Raw genomic sequence first — 16,676 nt, forward strand, 5'->3', positions numbered from 1 at the left:
TTCACATTTGTGATAACCCCACTGGCTGTTATACAATTATGCTAATAATATCTTTGACCTAATGTTCAATGCAGGAGGTCTGATGCTTAAACTGTACTTCTGTGAGTAGATTTCTCTATCTGTTTTCAGGTTTTTAGTATTTAATTTTATAAGTATACTTTAAAATAAATAAATAAATAAAAAGGATAATGTAATAATCAGTAGAAATAAAATAATGTATTTTGTGTAGTGATTTCTGCTTATGTTTTAGCTCCCCCATCTTTTGCATTTTACTTGTGCAGGGAAGAAACATTTCAGTGTATAGTTTATGTTGGCTTCTCCTTTGGGATCAGCAGGACAGGTAGTTTGGATGGGGGGAGGAGTTTGATGATTCTATAGAGGTTCTGTATCACAGGACTAGCAAAGTCTGTGATATGGGGGTGCTAATGATAATATTGTTTTAATGATAATATTGTTTTAATTGATATTTATCAACAATATTGATAATATTGTTTTAACTCTTTTAGTCATGATGACTAAATATGTCCCTCATAAAGGAAAATCAAATCAGTTCCCCATGAACTTGTAGGCTGGTTCCCAGATCTCTATGCACTTGTAGTCAAACATTAGAGAAGGGTAAGGATTCCTGCTGTCGACTCACTTTATAACCTTATGGAAGATATTTAACATTGATGCAACTTGATTCCTAATTAGGATAATGAGCATAATCATACTTAATTACTGTGCCTATTTCATAGGGGAGTATGAAGATAAATTAGTTTTAAGAGCTTGAAATATAAAAAGCTTTGTAAGTAGATGATATGTTCCAGTTGTTCAGGTTGTTGACCTCAACCGATAATCAAGAAGCTGCAACAAATAAGAAAGATTCCTGCTAACTAATGAGTATTCTGCTATTCTGCTACAATGGTGTTTAGCAGATCTACAGCAGAGCCTTCTCAAATTGTGAGAAAAGAACCTGTGACAGCACCTCAGAGTATGGTGTAAAAAGAATAAATAGGTAAGAAGCTGAGAATTAAATGAAATTCCTTTCTTTGTAATGACCTTAATGCAAAGACTGCTGTCTTATATAAATGGAATTCAGTAACAAGGACAGGGATGACTTTGAGAATGTAGTTGTGTGTAAGATGCTAAAATAAACAATACCTCATGAAATACTGCATCACTTAGCAGTATGCTGCAATATATGTATAGATTTGTGGATTATAATAACCTTCTGTTTATGAAGTTCAGCAAAGATTCAAAGAAATAGTGTGCATGCACACACTAGATCAAACAAGCATGGCAAATGATGATGAAGATGATACAAGTGACCCACTTAGGCAGGGAAAAAAAGAAGAGTGAGAACTATAAGAAATGACAGACAGATGGCTATATTAAACATAGCAGACTTCTTAAAATGTCTGTAGCCCAAGGGTGTAGACTTAGCTACAAGTTGAATATTGGCAGATCATTTATCCAGCATGTTGGAAAAAAAGGGCTGTTATTTAGTAAACAGGAAAAAGAAGTACTGGGTAAGAGCTGAAAATATTATCTTATGGTATGCAGTGTTTCCTCGTGTAATGAAAATGGTTGAATTTTGTGAAGGACAGCAAAACCATCTTTAAGAAAAGGAGCCTTTAGAGAGATTATTAATTTAAGATTATCCATAAATACTCTTATTCTGGTATGTTTTCATTCTCTTTTCCTTGCTTACTAGTGTGACAGCTGGTTCATGCCAAAATAACTAGATGCCCTTTTCCAACAATAGCTTTGTAGTGTGGTGCCCCCATCTTAGACAACAAGTTTTAAGGTCATAAGAACGACTTCACTCATCTCAGATAGCGACGCTTTTCTCTGTCCCTTGTTGGTGCCAGAAGGGACAAGTTTTGAAACCAGGCGGGATTGGAATAGCAAAGGTGAACGCAGAATAACATTTAAAATACCAAGAAAGTAGAAATGGACCAGAAGGAAAAGTTGGGACTGAGAAAGGAGAAGCAAGAGCAATCAGAGGGTGAGCAGAAACTGGACAAAGGAGGGCAAATGCATTGTTCCCATACAGCAGATTTCATCCCTGGCCCTACAAAACCCAGGGCCAGCCTTGAGGCAGACCAGCAAGACAGATGATGGCAGTGACAATGAGCAGTCACTGGGGAGTGTGCAGATAGCCTACCAGGTGTTTCTGGAGTCACCGTGATACAAGGACATCCTGACAAAGCAGTAATATGCCCAGTGGCATTGGGAGGTGCCTACAGAGTCACTGTCTGCCAGAGTACATCTTTGTTACGGTTGGTACTTGTTTGACAGTTCTTGATTCTGTGGCAACTTTGTTCCTTATGTCTTGTTTATTCACTCGTGATGTTTTGTATGCCATCTGTTTCTTCCCTTTCTGCTTTTTCTTCTGTTCATAAGATCATAAGCCAGGTTCAGTGTAAATATGTATGTCTATTTCCCCCTCATCTAGTATTTTAAGTAGTTTGATTTTTTTTTTTAATTTTTTTTTTTTATTAGTGCAGAGCTTAAGTGTTTGCCCTTATTTTGACCTTTAGACAAATGGACAGATTTCACCCTTATTTCACTCCCTTACTGTAAACCCTAAATAGCACTGTTGGATGCAATGTAATTCTACTATAGATTGCTATAAATGACAAGATAATTTAACTGGGATCCAGGCCACCCACCCTTTCCATCTGGTCTTAGACAAGTGCGTGGCAGCTCAGGAAGAACTCTGATACTCCCCTGCGCTGTGCAAGACTCTCAATCCAAATACTTGCCAAGGCCATGGGCACCCCTATGTCAATGCAATTGCAGGGAGCTGCATAGGATGAGCTATCAAAAGTCACAGGTGCCTCCTCCATTCTGCTACAGAGTTTTTTGCTTGAAAATTTGTGCTCCCTTTCAGTCTAAAGTTTACCATATGCTGGCTCAGTATGATTTTGTGTACCATCCCAGCCTTTGGCCATCCTTTTAGCATACCTTCTTGGAACCTCCTGCCTCAATCTCCTATTGCAGTTGCCTGCTTTTTTATCAATAACTGGCACCCATCCCTTGAATATTTGTAGTGGTGGTTTTCTGAAGAACTCTAAGATATTGATGGCCTAATTTTATTGCAGCATTTAGAAGTGAAATTTCTCCCAGGCTGTATTTTTGTACTGTTTGGTACTTCTGTATGAAACTTTTTGACTGTACTTCTATTCTCTAAGTAGATGAAGGATTATGACACGTGCAACTTTACAGCAACATCAGAAAGTCATTTTTTTGCTGCACCATACCTGGGTCATACATACATTTCTTATTGTTGAAAGAAGTGACATGTTCTATAGAACAATGAAAGAACATTGAAACTTTACAAGTTTTTGCTGAGCATTTAAAGAATAGCTTGTTTCTTAAGATGTCAGAAATGCTGAAGGGCAAGAGTGTCAGTGGAAGTGTAGGGAAGCAGGAAAAATCCCAGTATGACAGAGATCCACAGCGGTAACAGCACATTTTTTCACTATAAAATATACTTGTAGGCTATCTTGTTTTGTCTAAGAGGTGGGTGAGGGAAGCACGAGAAATTCTGGGAAGCAAACTGGCCATTTGGGAGCCCGCTCCTCCTGCAGGCCAGAAGGTTTTTCATTGACTAGAACGGCTAAGGAACCAAAGCCTTCATGTTTGCATGGTGTTTTTTGTTTGGTTGGTTGGTTTGGTTTGGTTTGTTTGTTTGTTTGTTTTTTCCCTTTTACTAATATTAATAAAAAGTGAGAGACACAGAGGATAGCGATTACAACTAAAGTCTCTACACAGAGTGACAAGTTTAATAATAATAATTTTGCTCTCCTTCTAATGTGATTCCTTTAAATATCTGTAATACTTTTCAAAAGCAACATAACTTACCAAAAAGTATTTTTGATATATAAAATTTCTTAGCAACATAATTCGATTTTTTTTCAAATAAACATGAATTAAATAGAACAATTCAAGTAAATTAAACATAATATATTTGACATCAAGCAGGAAGTATTCATGCACACAGTCAATGAAGGGAACAATATATTTACTAACTATTTTGGTTATGATTTAAGTTAATCTACTAACAAAAACATTTTAAATAGAAAAGTAACAAAATATCTCATTTTAATTTTCTTATTTTGAACGTGAGTTAAACTGGTTAAACTGGATTTTGTATTTAATGGACCTCTACCACATAGTATATGGGAAGCAAGAGACTGGAGAAGATGTCCTAAGAGACATTACAAGGTTATTTATTGGCAACTGTAAGTACATAGCCATGGTTTCACACACATAGTCCCTCGATAATTCAGAAAATCAGAACAAACAAGCTGTTAGTGCAGGTAGTTGCATATGTTGGAGCAGATCACCCTGAAATCCTCTCTCCCCTAGTTAATCCTTTCTTTCTCATTTCCATAAATCTCCTCCATCCTTCCAGATAATCCTTGCCATTTTATTCTCTTTCTTTTCCCCATTGAATAACTTCAGTGGTTCCAGACCAACTTCTTTCCTCTGCTCATATAAGTGCAAATTTTTCATGGCCTGAGTAAAACGACTTTATTTTAGCTGTCCAGAACAAAGTGGCAGCTTGCTTCCAGTCTTGAACCCAGAGATCACTTAGAGAGGAAATTCATGTTCTAAAAGGTGGCAATTTCAGGGTTTCCCACAAGCAGAGCAGAAGATTGAGATAAAAGAAAATATACCATTCTTTTTTCCTCTAGATTTTCTTAACTGGATTTCTCAAAAAACTTTTGATGGCAGTGGGATAGAAATCCTCAAATGACACATTGTTCTCCACTGACGTGCTTCTGCAGCAATCAGATTACACTGTGAGCTCTGTCTTTACAGGGGGGAAAGCAAAGACATGTTACATTTTCATTTCCAATAAGAAGTTATGACTCCAGGATTTCTTTGATGTTTCAGACAACAATTACTGGAACTGACACAGCCTGACTTAGTTACTGAAAGAAAGTTTAATAACTTCTGATAGGTTATTCTTCAAACTTATGTTAAAGGCATTCAGTATGATATTTTGCTAGAAGAAGTCACTGAAGTCAGATGTCTTTTTCCTGATTTTATGTTCCTGGTGTGTTGTGGTGTGTTTTTTTTTTAGGTAGTGAAATAAATGTCATTTGTAATGAAAACTGATCTTCAGTCTTTACTGAAGGATGGAAATATTTTCCTGACAAGTAGCTCAAGGTGTTTGCTTCCTGTAGAATATAAAAAAAGGAAGCAGCTTCTCTGCCTGCCTTTTTTGATACCCCAATGAATAATCAATCAACAGCATCAGAGTAAAAAAAAATATCTATTTTTTAAAAAGTGTTTTAGTCTCACCTTAGGTGAGTGGTCTTCTTATGATGTTTAAGCAAAGAAAGAAATCAGTGGGACATAAATGTTTTGCAAACCTATTTTATTAACTACAATCTTCTATTCAATAATATGGCACATACTGTAGGAATCTTCCTAAAGCAATTATGAAATCTTTATAGTAGAAAGATTCTTTTGCCAGCTGATTTGGACATTTCCATGAATGCAGGCACAATGCTTTACTTCATTGTTAACAAGCCTATTTAAACAACAGAAACTATAATTTTGGAACCTTTCTGATGGTTTTGTGATCTTTACTGAGTGGATGCCAAAGCCCAACAATGAAAAGGATTACTTATGCTAACTCCAATGTGATAAATACCTTTTTATTTGCTCTGGGTTAAATTGTGCATTTAAAACACTGCTGTAAACAGCTCTGCCAAGGTCACTTTATAGCTAGTGCCCAGCAGACGTATATCACATGAAAGTGTTCAGTAATTTATACTGTATTTGAATTTTAGTAATTTTCCTTTGAAAGCTTTCAAGTACACTTCTTGTCAGACTAATATATTTAAAAGATTTGGATGAATGAGCAATCTAGTTGTGTTAGATGGCTAGCATGCTGTATAGCTGACACTTTTCCTATACTGGTATAGAATAAACCACTATTTTTTGTTGTACTAAAGGAGAGCAAAAATAAATAATTAAAACCCAAAACCACCACAAGTGATTTACCACTAAATACAAACCAAATTGATCTGTTTTAAATACTCCTGTGATGCTGTAAACAACCAGGCAAATATTAAAAACACAAGAAAAAAAGAAAAAAGAAAGGATATTATAATTCATGTTTTGCTTATCTTTCCTCATGTGAGGATATTCTCTGTCCTGTGGTCTCCAATATACCCTAGGCTCTCTTGTCCAGTTCAGTTATAAACTGAAATGACCTCTAAAAGATTTTTCTCTTTCTATTATTTTCCTGTCTTCCTCACAGAAAATGTTTAGATTCAGGTAAACATTCCTACCAAGGAGAACATAGACTCATAGAATCACAAAATATCCCAAATCGGAAGGGACCTGCAAGGATCATTGTGTTTAACACCTGGCTCCACACAGAAACACCCAAAAATCAGAACATACGTCTGAGAGCATTGTCCAAAAACAACTTGGACTCCAGTACTCTTGCTGCCATGACCACTGCACTGGGCAGCCTGTCCCAGTGCCTGACCACCCGCTGGGTGTAGAACCTTTACCTAATACCCAGTCTGACTCTCCCCTCCATGTTGTTCCCTCTGGTCCTGTCACTGTCCCCAAGAGCACTGTCCCCCAAGCGCCCGCCACTCTGCTCCCCTCGTGATGAAGCTGCAGGCCACCATGAGGCCTCCCCTCAGTCACCTTTTCTCTGGGCTGAACAAACCAAGGGACCTCAACATCTTCCCCTCATACATCTTCCCCTCTAGACCCTTCACCATTTTCATAGTCCTCCTTTAGATGCTTTCTATCATTTTTATGTCTTTCTTATACTGTGGCACCCAAAACTGCACACAGATTTGTGAGGCCACACTAGCACATAGAAAAGTGGGAGAAAAGTCCTTCCCTCAACTGGCTAGCAATGTCATGCTTGATGCACCCCATGGTAGGCCCTTTTGGCTGCCAGGGTGCACTGTTGACTCATATGCAACTTTCTGTTGACAAGAATCCCCAAACTGCTTTCTGCAGGGCTGCTCTCCAACCTCTCATCCCTCAGTCTGTACTTATATCCAGGGTTGTCCTTTCCCAGGTGCAGAATCCATCACTTGCTCTTGTTAAACTTCATGTGCTGGTGATCACCCAGCTCTCTGATTTGTCAGGATCTCTCTGCAAGGGCTCTCTACCCTTAAGAAAGTCAACAGCTCCTACCAGTTTATTATCGTCTGCAAATTTGCTTAGTATTCAAGTCCTGCATCCAAGTCATTTATGAAAACATTGAAGAAAACTGGCCTTAAAATTGAGCCCTGTGGAACCCCACTAGTGACTGACTGACAGCCTGATGTAACTCCATTTCCTATAACCCTTTGAGCCCAATCCATCAGCCAATTGTTCACCCATCCTAGTGTGTCTAGTACATAGTATGAGAAAATAATGTCACAAACAAAGTGTCATAGTTCCTGTGGTTTCTGTGCTTAGTGAGGAACACAGTCACAAAGGATTCTGTGCTTTAGCTGAAGTTTCCCTCCTCTGGCTGTTCTTTGTGATTGCCTCTGCCATGACTACCTACCACTGAATGTGTACCAATCTTGTTTCACAATGAAAAAATAAATAAATAAATAAATAAGAAATAAAGTAATAATAACATTTTCAAAAGTTCTTTTTCCTTTTCATCTCCTGGCTTCTCTTGGAAAAAATGACTAGAGAAAGGAGAAGCTGATAGGCTTCCTGAACCACACATTTCCTGCTGAGTAGCCCAAAAAATGCTTATATAGACACAAACAGCCTTTAGCCTTCACTGCAGACCGTAACACAATTATAGAGACAAATTATAAAGACATTTTGAATGGATAGTTGTGTGTTTACCTCAAAACCATTCGTGTACTCTCATATTTTATATGCATTCTGTTATGCGGAGAATAATCACTTACACTTTCAAGTAGAAATAGGCATTGCATAATGCTCTCTACATGTTGCTCAGCTCATTCTTTGGTTTGGTTTTGTACATGTTCAATGAGATTTCTAATACCTGCAAAACTGAAAGCAATTTTAAACAGAAACTTGTCACAGAAGGGATCAAAAAATTCCTTGGATATTTCTTTCTTTTTTTGTTTCCTTATTTGTACCATGAGAAGACAAGTTCTGTAAAAGAGTACACATCTATAAATGCAAATCATCTTACATTAATATGTAAGAGTATTTTTCTATGTGAATATGCATATACGTATACATACACATAAATATGTATTCATTGTGTTTGATGTTTTCCAGCTTTTAAATAGCCATGCAATTTAAATATAGAGGAAAGATGTAATATTTAATACTTCAATCAAACATAATTGCTAGGAAATGTCCTCATGCTAAACTGGCATCAATCAGTACAACAGTATAATGATGTGTACTTAACCATGGGTAGAAAATGCTAAAACAATGAAGAAAATCTCTTCTATAAGCACTTTATTAGCTGAAGGCCTAAGTGGACATAAAGTGATGCATCGCAGTAGCATAAAGCATCATTATCATATCATTATATTCAGGCATGAGTGACACTGAAAGAGCTGAATTGGTCTGATAAGAAATACATATTAAATTTGATATGTTTCAAAATAATTACCATATCGTCTATCTTATAGAACTTAATATTTTATTTTATGAAAAAATAAATAAATCAGTCTTTAATAGAAAGGTTCACAGATATTTAAAAAAAAAAAAAAAAAAAAGAATAAATCTGGTACGTGATCCAGCTGGAAGCCATTGCAATGAAATCTTCCTTCAGTGTATTTCATATTTCCTTTCACTCTACAACCTAGAGAAATCTTCAGAGCAGATGTATACTGTGATTATAATAAAACAGTTTGTTATAGGTTCTCCATGGGCCGCAGCCTCCTCCAGGCCACATCCACCTGCTCCTCCAGGGGCTCCTCCACAGGCTGCAGCGTGGAGATCTGCTCCATGTGGGATCCATGGGCTGCAGGGGGACAGCCTGCTCCACCAGGGGCCTCTCCACAGGCTGCAGGGGAACTTCTACTCCGTTCCTGGAACACCTCCTGCCCTCTTTCTGCACTGACACTTGCATATGCAGGGCTGGTTCTCTCACATTTCTTACTCCTCTCTTTCCCTGCTGCTGTTGCACCGCAGTTTTTTTCCCTTTCTTAAATCTGACAGAGGCACAACCAGCATCACTTACTGGCTAGGCTCTGGCCAGCAGCGGTCTTTTTTGGAGTCGGCTGAAGCTGACATGGGGCAGCTGCTGGACTCAGCTCAGCGAGGCCATCCCTGCAGCCCTCCTCCTACCAAAACCTTACCAAGTAAAGCCAGTGCTCTTGGAACCACCAGAGACTACTTAATCTTGAACAATCCATGTTTTCTAAAGAAAAAAAAATGAATTATTTTTGCCTGAAACTGCCAATGCTTGGGCCTTGTGAACTGGTTTGTTATTGCATCTTCTAAGCCTGTACCAGATGAATATGAAACATACAAGCTGTAATTTTATATCAGGCTCAGTACTTGCATTAAAATAAGAGATGCTGATAATGTAGTGTGATTTATATCTTTCTTCTACTCTGAAAACCTGTTTAATCACATTAGTGTCTTAAATGGAGAAACATCTTTCCCTAACTTATACATCTGGTATATTAACTTTAAGTGAATGTTGCAGTGCTCTGCTATCTTAATCCAGGAAATTCATTATCCAGCATCTGTTTTAGAAGGCAGTTTGCAATATTACTGGTGACAAGAATGCCACAGTTTCCACCAGAGCAATATACTTTATTTTCCACATCAGCACTCACTACTGAATAGCAAACAAGTCTAGTCATGGAGCTAAACACTAACCAAAAAAGGGTAACTGGGAAGTTGTGCAGATAATAAAGCTACTGTTTCAGTGTTGGAAGACAAACAAACCCATTGTCATTATCAAAAAGAAAAAAAAGAAAAAAGAAAAAAGAAAAAAAGAAAAAAGAAAAAAGAATCTAACATTTCTCATAGGTTACTGTGAAAATCAGATTTTATAATTGGATTTACCAAAAACCTTTGTCCTCTTTATGCTAACCTTCAGGCTGAGATCATTGATTTTATACTTAAATAGCAAACTATTTGTTGCATTTTACATAGAAAAAAATGCAAATATTTCTTCTGTTGTACTTTTACACAGCTTTCATGTAAAGCAGAATTCTTAGCTCCTAATTGCTATAGAACAACTCCGTTCCACATTAAGAAACACACAAAATATGTGTCAGTACAGAGGATCAATAAACATATCTAAATATAAATTTTGGGAAATAGAAATATTATAAATTGCAATTAGGGTACATCTCACTTAAGGAATTAAAAGACAAAATCCAAGGATTTTATTCTCAAGAAACAAATTACATAATCCAGTACAGAATATATGCTTGTTGACTGATTTATAGATGTAAATGTATTCATTTAACTTGTGAATTCACCTAGGCTTTCTTAGATTTTGTATGCTGTGGTAGAGAATTGGTTAAGTATGCTACCATAATGTAAGCATAAAGTGAAAAGTGAAACTAAGTTTTTTCATTTAAAATCTTGCTTTTCACTGTAGGCAGACATATTTTTCCATGCAAATGTTTCCCTAACTGTTAGTAGTGCATGCTAAATATCACTTCCAAAAATTGCAGGGAAATTGTGCTCGTAACAGGACTCATCAACTGTCCTTCATTTTGAAAAGACCCTTTGAGCTGAAATTATTATTATTATTATTATTATTATTATTATTATTATTATTATTATTATTATTATTATTTAATAATAAATATTATTATATATTATTGTTATATATAAATAATATTATAAATATATTATTATATTATAATTATTATTATTATTTAATAATAATAATAATAATAATAATAATAATAATAATAATAATAATAAACAGCTTCAGAAAGCCTTTTTCTTTCATTGGTGTAGTTTAGGTGACCAGAAAAAAAAAGAAAAAATCATGTAAAATTTGATTCTTTATTGACTTATGACTATATAAAAACACTTAGGAAAAGAAAATGTGTATCATGTTGCAAAGTGCATGATAAATGCAAATACATTTTCAGAGCAATGAATACTAGTTCCTTGCAAAATCTGTTTTTTTGAATACAAGACAGGTACATATACAGACACACACCATTACACACAGAACTTGTGGATTTACAAATACAAATTTCTCAGTGCAAAAAGTTGGAGGTAAACCCTACTTAATCTTAGCAGGGCATGTTCTACCATGCTGATCTGAAACTTGCATGGCAGACCTAAAAGAAACAGAAGTACTATGAAGATTAAATTACATCTTAAAGGAGGTGGGTGTGATGCTGTGAATAAGAATTAATTTACATTTGCAGTAGAGTGTGATGACAGTTGAACAGATCCTGTTTCAAATTGACTTCAGCCCACATTCTGTGAGTGTTTAATTCAGCATAAGAAATGAGTCATTCAGCTGCTGAGTTTTGTGCAAGTTACTAGTAGGAACTCAAAATTTGATTTTAAGCTCCCAAGTAATTTCTAGCTTAGGGTTTTCTCTCCCTGACCCCTTGATGACACCAGTAGTGACTGGCCTCCAGCTGGACTTTGTGTCACTGATCATAACCCTCCAGGCCTGGCCATTCAGACAGTTTACAGTCCACTATACTGTCCCTTAATGTAACCTATATTTGTAAAGACTGTCCGTGTACTTAGGTACGCATCCAGAGTATCCAGACATATATATATATGCATGTGTATAATATATATATATACACATATATATATATATGTCCAGTTTGTTTAAGAGCCCTCTAACCCAATCTTCCTCTGCTGAGGGAGAGTCTTCTCTTTGTTCCAGACTTTCCCTTGGGTCTTTGGGACCTGGGCTTCCTGAAGACAGGTGAGGCACCTAATCACACTATAGAAAGGCAGCTACTCACACTATAGAACACAATTTAAATGGTACTTTCAGTACCCTTGCTTTACATGTAAGTGAGCAGTTGTCTCCCCAGCAGAGATTTGTGGGACAAGTCAAGAGCTGGGAGCTGTAGAATTATGGACAGCTGTGTGGCACACAGGTCCTCAGAGCAATCAGGAAGGGATATGATAGGAAATGTCTGTGTCCTTATGATCTATTTTAGTTATGGAAGTGCCTTTACTTTATGGGTTAGTGTACTGGGTCTGGCTGGAATGTTAACTTTCCCGGCAGCAGCCCATACAGTGCCGTACTCTGTACTTGTAGCTGGAACAGCAGTGTTATCACACCAGTGTTGTGTCTACTGCTGAGCAGCAGTGGCACAGCATTGGGCCTTTCTCTAACCCTCCTAGGGGGTGGGCAAAAAAGTGAGGAGAGAAACATCACTAGGGCAGCTGACCTAAACCAATCAAAGGGATATTCCATACCATGTGGTGTCACACTCAGCAATAAAAGGTGGAAACAGGAAGAAGAGGGGAGGGGTGGGCTCTCATTGAGAAGACGTTGGTCCTCCTCTCGAACACCGGCTGTGTGCGTTGAGGCCTTGCTTCAAGGACGTGGTCAATCATCGCTCATTTGTGGGAAGTAGAGAGTAATTTCTTTCCTCTGCACTTCCATATCGCTTTCATTTATTTTGTTTGTTTGTTTTCCTCCCTTTTTCCCCTTTCCCTTTTATTTCCCCTTAGTTAAATTGTTTAGTTCATGGTAGTCTTTATTTAATTATTATAATTATTTCCCTTTAATTAAATTATCCTTATCTCAACCCGTGAGTTGTTCTTTGCTTTACTTCTCCCCCTCCTTATCTAAAGGAGGGGGAGTGAGAGAGCGGTTGTGGGGTTTAGCTGCCCAGCACGGTAAAACCACCACAGTTAGTTTAAATAATAAATGGACTGTAAGTGGAGAAGAACTTATCCTTACTACAGATTTAATGGCAGGCAAACTCAGACCAAGGAGCCAAGATGGCGGCTGATATTCAGCAATAACAACAAGTGGATATTTCAGCAATAATTTTATGATTTTTCATACTCACACCTCTTTTTTCTACTTCAGACAAAGACATATTCAAGTTTGTTTGAAGATTTTGTCCATCCATTAAGACAGAATTACTTTGTTAATTTCAAAATAGGAAGTAATAAATCATGGAGAAATTACTTGAATAACATAGTCTGTTTTGATCAAAATACTTGCTTCTGTTCTAGAAGCTTAACAAAACAAAACAAAACAAAAAAAACAACAACAAAAAAAAAAAAAAAAAAAAAAAAAAAAAAAAAACAGATAAAGTAAAACAGATTCAGGCTTCAGGCCATGCAGTTGTGATTTCTAACTCTAGTCCTTATTCCAAGCTGGCCTTAAAGTGCATTGAAAGATTGAAAGCTTTTCCAAAACAATGGCTATGTTCCCAGCCAGAACAGTATTCCTATTTTCAATGCTTGAAAATATAACTTCACCTTCTTTCTAAAAAATAATTTCTACATAGAAATACTCAGCAGTGCCTGGGAACCTGTCTGTGTGTGTGATCTTTGGAAATTCAGTTTTCCAAGTCTTCAAACATGAGGCCATGGAAAAAAATAGGGCGGGTGGAGGAGGGGAGGCTAATGTAGGAAGGAAGAAACAAGTGTTTTTCCAAAATGAGAAAACAAAATTATTGTTAAATAATTCCAGGAAGCAAAGGAAAGGAGAGAACAGTTCTTTTAATACCTAGCAAATTTAGGAAATCTTAGCCATCAACATTTTTGTGGATTTGAATCAGGATAGAACCTTGGTCTGCTGCTGAACATTTCTGAGACTAACCTCTTGCAAAGTAAAGGATAGAGCATTCAGTAAGATAGGGATAATGAAAGTGAGTTTTGCTAGTGCACTACTGGAACAGTCTGAAGGATTTTCTGATTGGAAACTTTCAAATTAATAATTACCAGGAGAAAAGGTAACCAATAGAATTCAGAATAGATATTCTAGAAGTCATGCTTGAATCTAAGAAGTCCTCCAGCTTCCTTCAGATGTTTTGGTTTAAAAAAAAAAAAAAAAAGGAAAAAAAAAACACAATATTTTCAAATATTATGTTGGGTGTATAAAACTGAGTGGTGTATTGCATTCTGTAGCACATACAACCTTTTCCCTTCATTTTGGATATTTTAATTATAAAAAGCTATTGGTTAGGCTTCTGTGGTATATTTTTAATTCCATTATATCTAGGTTTATGCTTAAATGTTTAACAAGAATTGGTGTATTTACAAATAAATACCCTCTGAAATATGTAATCTCTGCCAATGTGAACTGAACTCAAATTAATGAGGTGAAATTTCCACATAAAGAAGAGAATAAAGACTGTGAAGACCTGTGTACCTCATGCAACACATAAACTGTGTAATAGCTGCAGAAATGTGGCACTTGTGAGGCTCTACTTCTATTACGAAAGGCTAGTTTGGGGGTTTGCCAGTATTGAAAACAACATGGAATAGGCCTGGTAAGAAGGGAGAATACTTCATTTATCAGTAATATGTATTTGAATATTTGAAACAGATTCTTCTATCAGCTCTTGCAGCCTACTCTTGCTTCAAAACCCCTTGCATAAGGGCACAAATGATAGTTCTTACCACTCTGGAATCAGTATTTACTCAGCGCAAATGACATTCAAGGAGAATGGTTTATTAAAGCAGAGTCCAGATTCTCCAAAGAAAAGGTAGAACCACTTGGTAAATGAATCAATGTCGGTCGTGTTCTGTTTTGTTCCTGTTCTTTTTAAGGAAGTGTAGGACTAAGATAGACTTGCTTTGGGGGTTCTTTATATTGAGGAATCTCAGGAGATTTTAGTTTGCCAAATATTTAGGAAATAACAGTGCTCTTATTTCACAGTGACACGGCTGGCATACACATGGCAATGGTGGTTGTCCAGAGCATTTTGGGGAAGCTGGTTCCTTCTCTTCCTTTAGAAGAGCAAAGGAAATCTGCTCAAAGGAAAGAACACTGGCAAGAAGAGATGTCTGTCTTCTTATTTTCATAATGTGCAGAAAAATAAATGCTAATGATGACTGGGCCTACAGGATCTGACCTGAGCAGTTAAAATTTTTCAGTTTGTGCACCCTGAAAGTTGAATGGTGAACAAATCTTTTTTTTTAACCACATCAGTGCTGGATAATTATCAGAATAGCTTAATAAAGATCACAGTAGGAAATCCTGGACTTAAAATTTCATGTTAAGACTGAAATTTTGAACCCAAGTTATTTACAATAGGTTTTTGGATTGAAGGAGAACTGTGAGACTTTCACCCAGTCCATACAGCACAAGCAAGTGACAAATATCAATAACCATGCAGGTAAATCAGACCTGAGTCCATTCTCAGAGAGCCAGAACAGAGAAATTAATCTCATAAACCCCAGGGTTGGAAGGCTTTAATTCAATAAAATAACCTACCTTTGCTGTTAAGTGGAGTTAGTGGCAGCCAACAGAAACAGATTACTTTGCACCTTGAGGTGCGATGAACTCCTATGTGTTTGCCTTGGCTTGCTATGCTGAATTTAAACACATAATGAGATATTGATATTCAGTACCTATCCACATTTGGCATTAAAACTAATGGCAGGCTTTGACAGTTTAATTAAATTAAATATACCTCAGTTTTAATTAAGTACATTTCAGTTAAAATAATTGATCATTTGAGTTATGAGAAAAGGAAATAAACTAATCTCAGTTAATTCCATTTATAGTGCTCTTCCCTTTGGCAGGACAACAATGATGAATATACTGTTAGTTTTTAGTGTCTTCTCACATTTTCTGTGATGGGGTGAATTATTATATTTAAAGTTAAGGTATTTAGTTCTCCTAAGCTTTGTATATTGGTCACATTGAACTAAATTAAAGGCATTTTATTTGAACTGAATGGGAAAAAGAGAGGAATGTCCTGCACTGATTTCCGTGCTCCTAAAATCAATAATACAGAAATGGGTTAATTATGGTTAAATAACAGCTTGGAACAAGTAGGTTCACATCCACTTTTTTTCAGTTCAGACAACCTGTAAGTCTATACACCTATTCAGTTGGAAAATATATAATGTAAGGTGATTGCTTTTTATTTCATTGATGATAAAATAGCTCATGAGAAGTCTTGTAGTGGAACAGAAGACAGGTGAGGAACCATGGTGCATAATTTAGCTAATAACATTATGTTTACAGCTGAGGCTTATTAACACCAGCTATTGTTTTTGGATAAGCATGAAGTTATGATGTTTTTAGTTATGTAAATAAAGCCCACGTATCTCAACTATTAAATACTTCACCAACAACTTGCTGCCTGCCTCAGATTTTCCCCACAGAAAAACACAGAACTCAGTGGGATCTTCCTTAGCCAAGAGTAGAGGGCTGACCTCAAGCCCTGATCATGGTTCTTGAGCAAAATTGGGGCGCGGATTCAAGATCATCAGGGGTGGTCGTAACAGCCAGCTGGGCTCTTGGTAGGTGATTTTTATGTGCTTGCATGTCTGTGCATATGGGGTAGCTGTCTTGAAACCCTGAACGCAGGGTAGAGTCTTTTACAGGTGGGCTCTGAGTCCATATATCAAATTTGTTCTGAATGGGAAATCTGCTTGGCAAACTGAACATTTGTGGCACTTGATTAACAGCTGCTAAGATCCAGCTGGAATCGAGTCCAGTTTTCAGCTGGCACTGAGCTCAACATTGTATTTCTAAGATTAAATAAATAAATAAATCACTGTCTTAAGTCTCATTTCCTAGTTATTGAGGCATATTTTCACTATCCTGATTCAGA

At 36.7% G+C, this 16,676-nt stretch overlaps 1 protein-coding gene across 1 annotated transcript in view; it reads left to right on the forward strand.

Annotated features, from left to right (window-relative positions):
- KHDRBS2 (KH RNA binding domain containing, signal transduction associated 2) overlaps positions 1-16,676 on the forward strand; it is a gene marked incomplete at both ends in the record, with an annotated part of 354,308 nt that overhangs the window by 205,745 nt on the left and 131,887 nt on the right. The gene's annotated exons all lie outside the window — the stretch shown is intronic.

The sequence above is a fragment of the Netta rufina genome (assembly GCF_964035555.1).
Source record: "Netta rufina genome assembly, chromosome: 3".
Classification (NCBI taxonomy): Eukaryota; Metazoa; Chordata; class Aves; order Anseriformes; family Anatidae; genus Netta; species Netta rufina.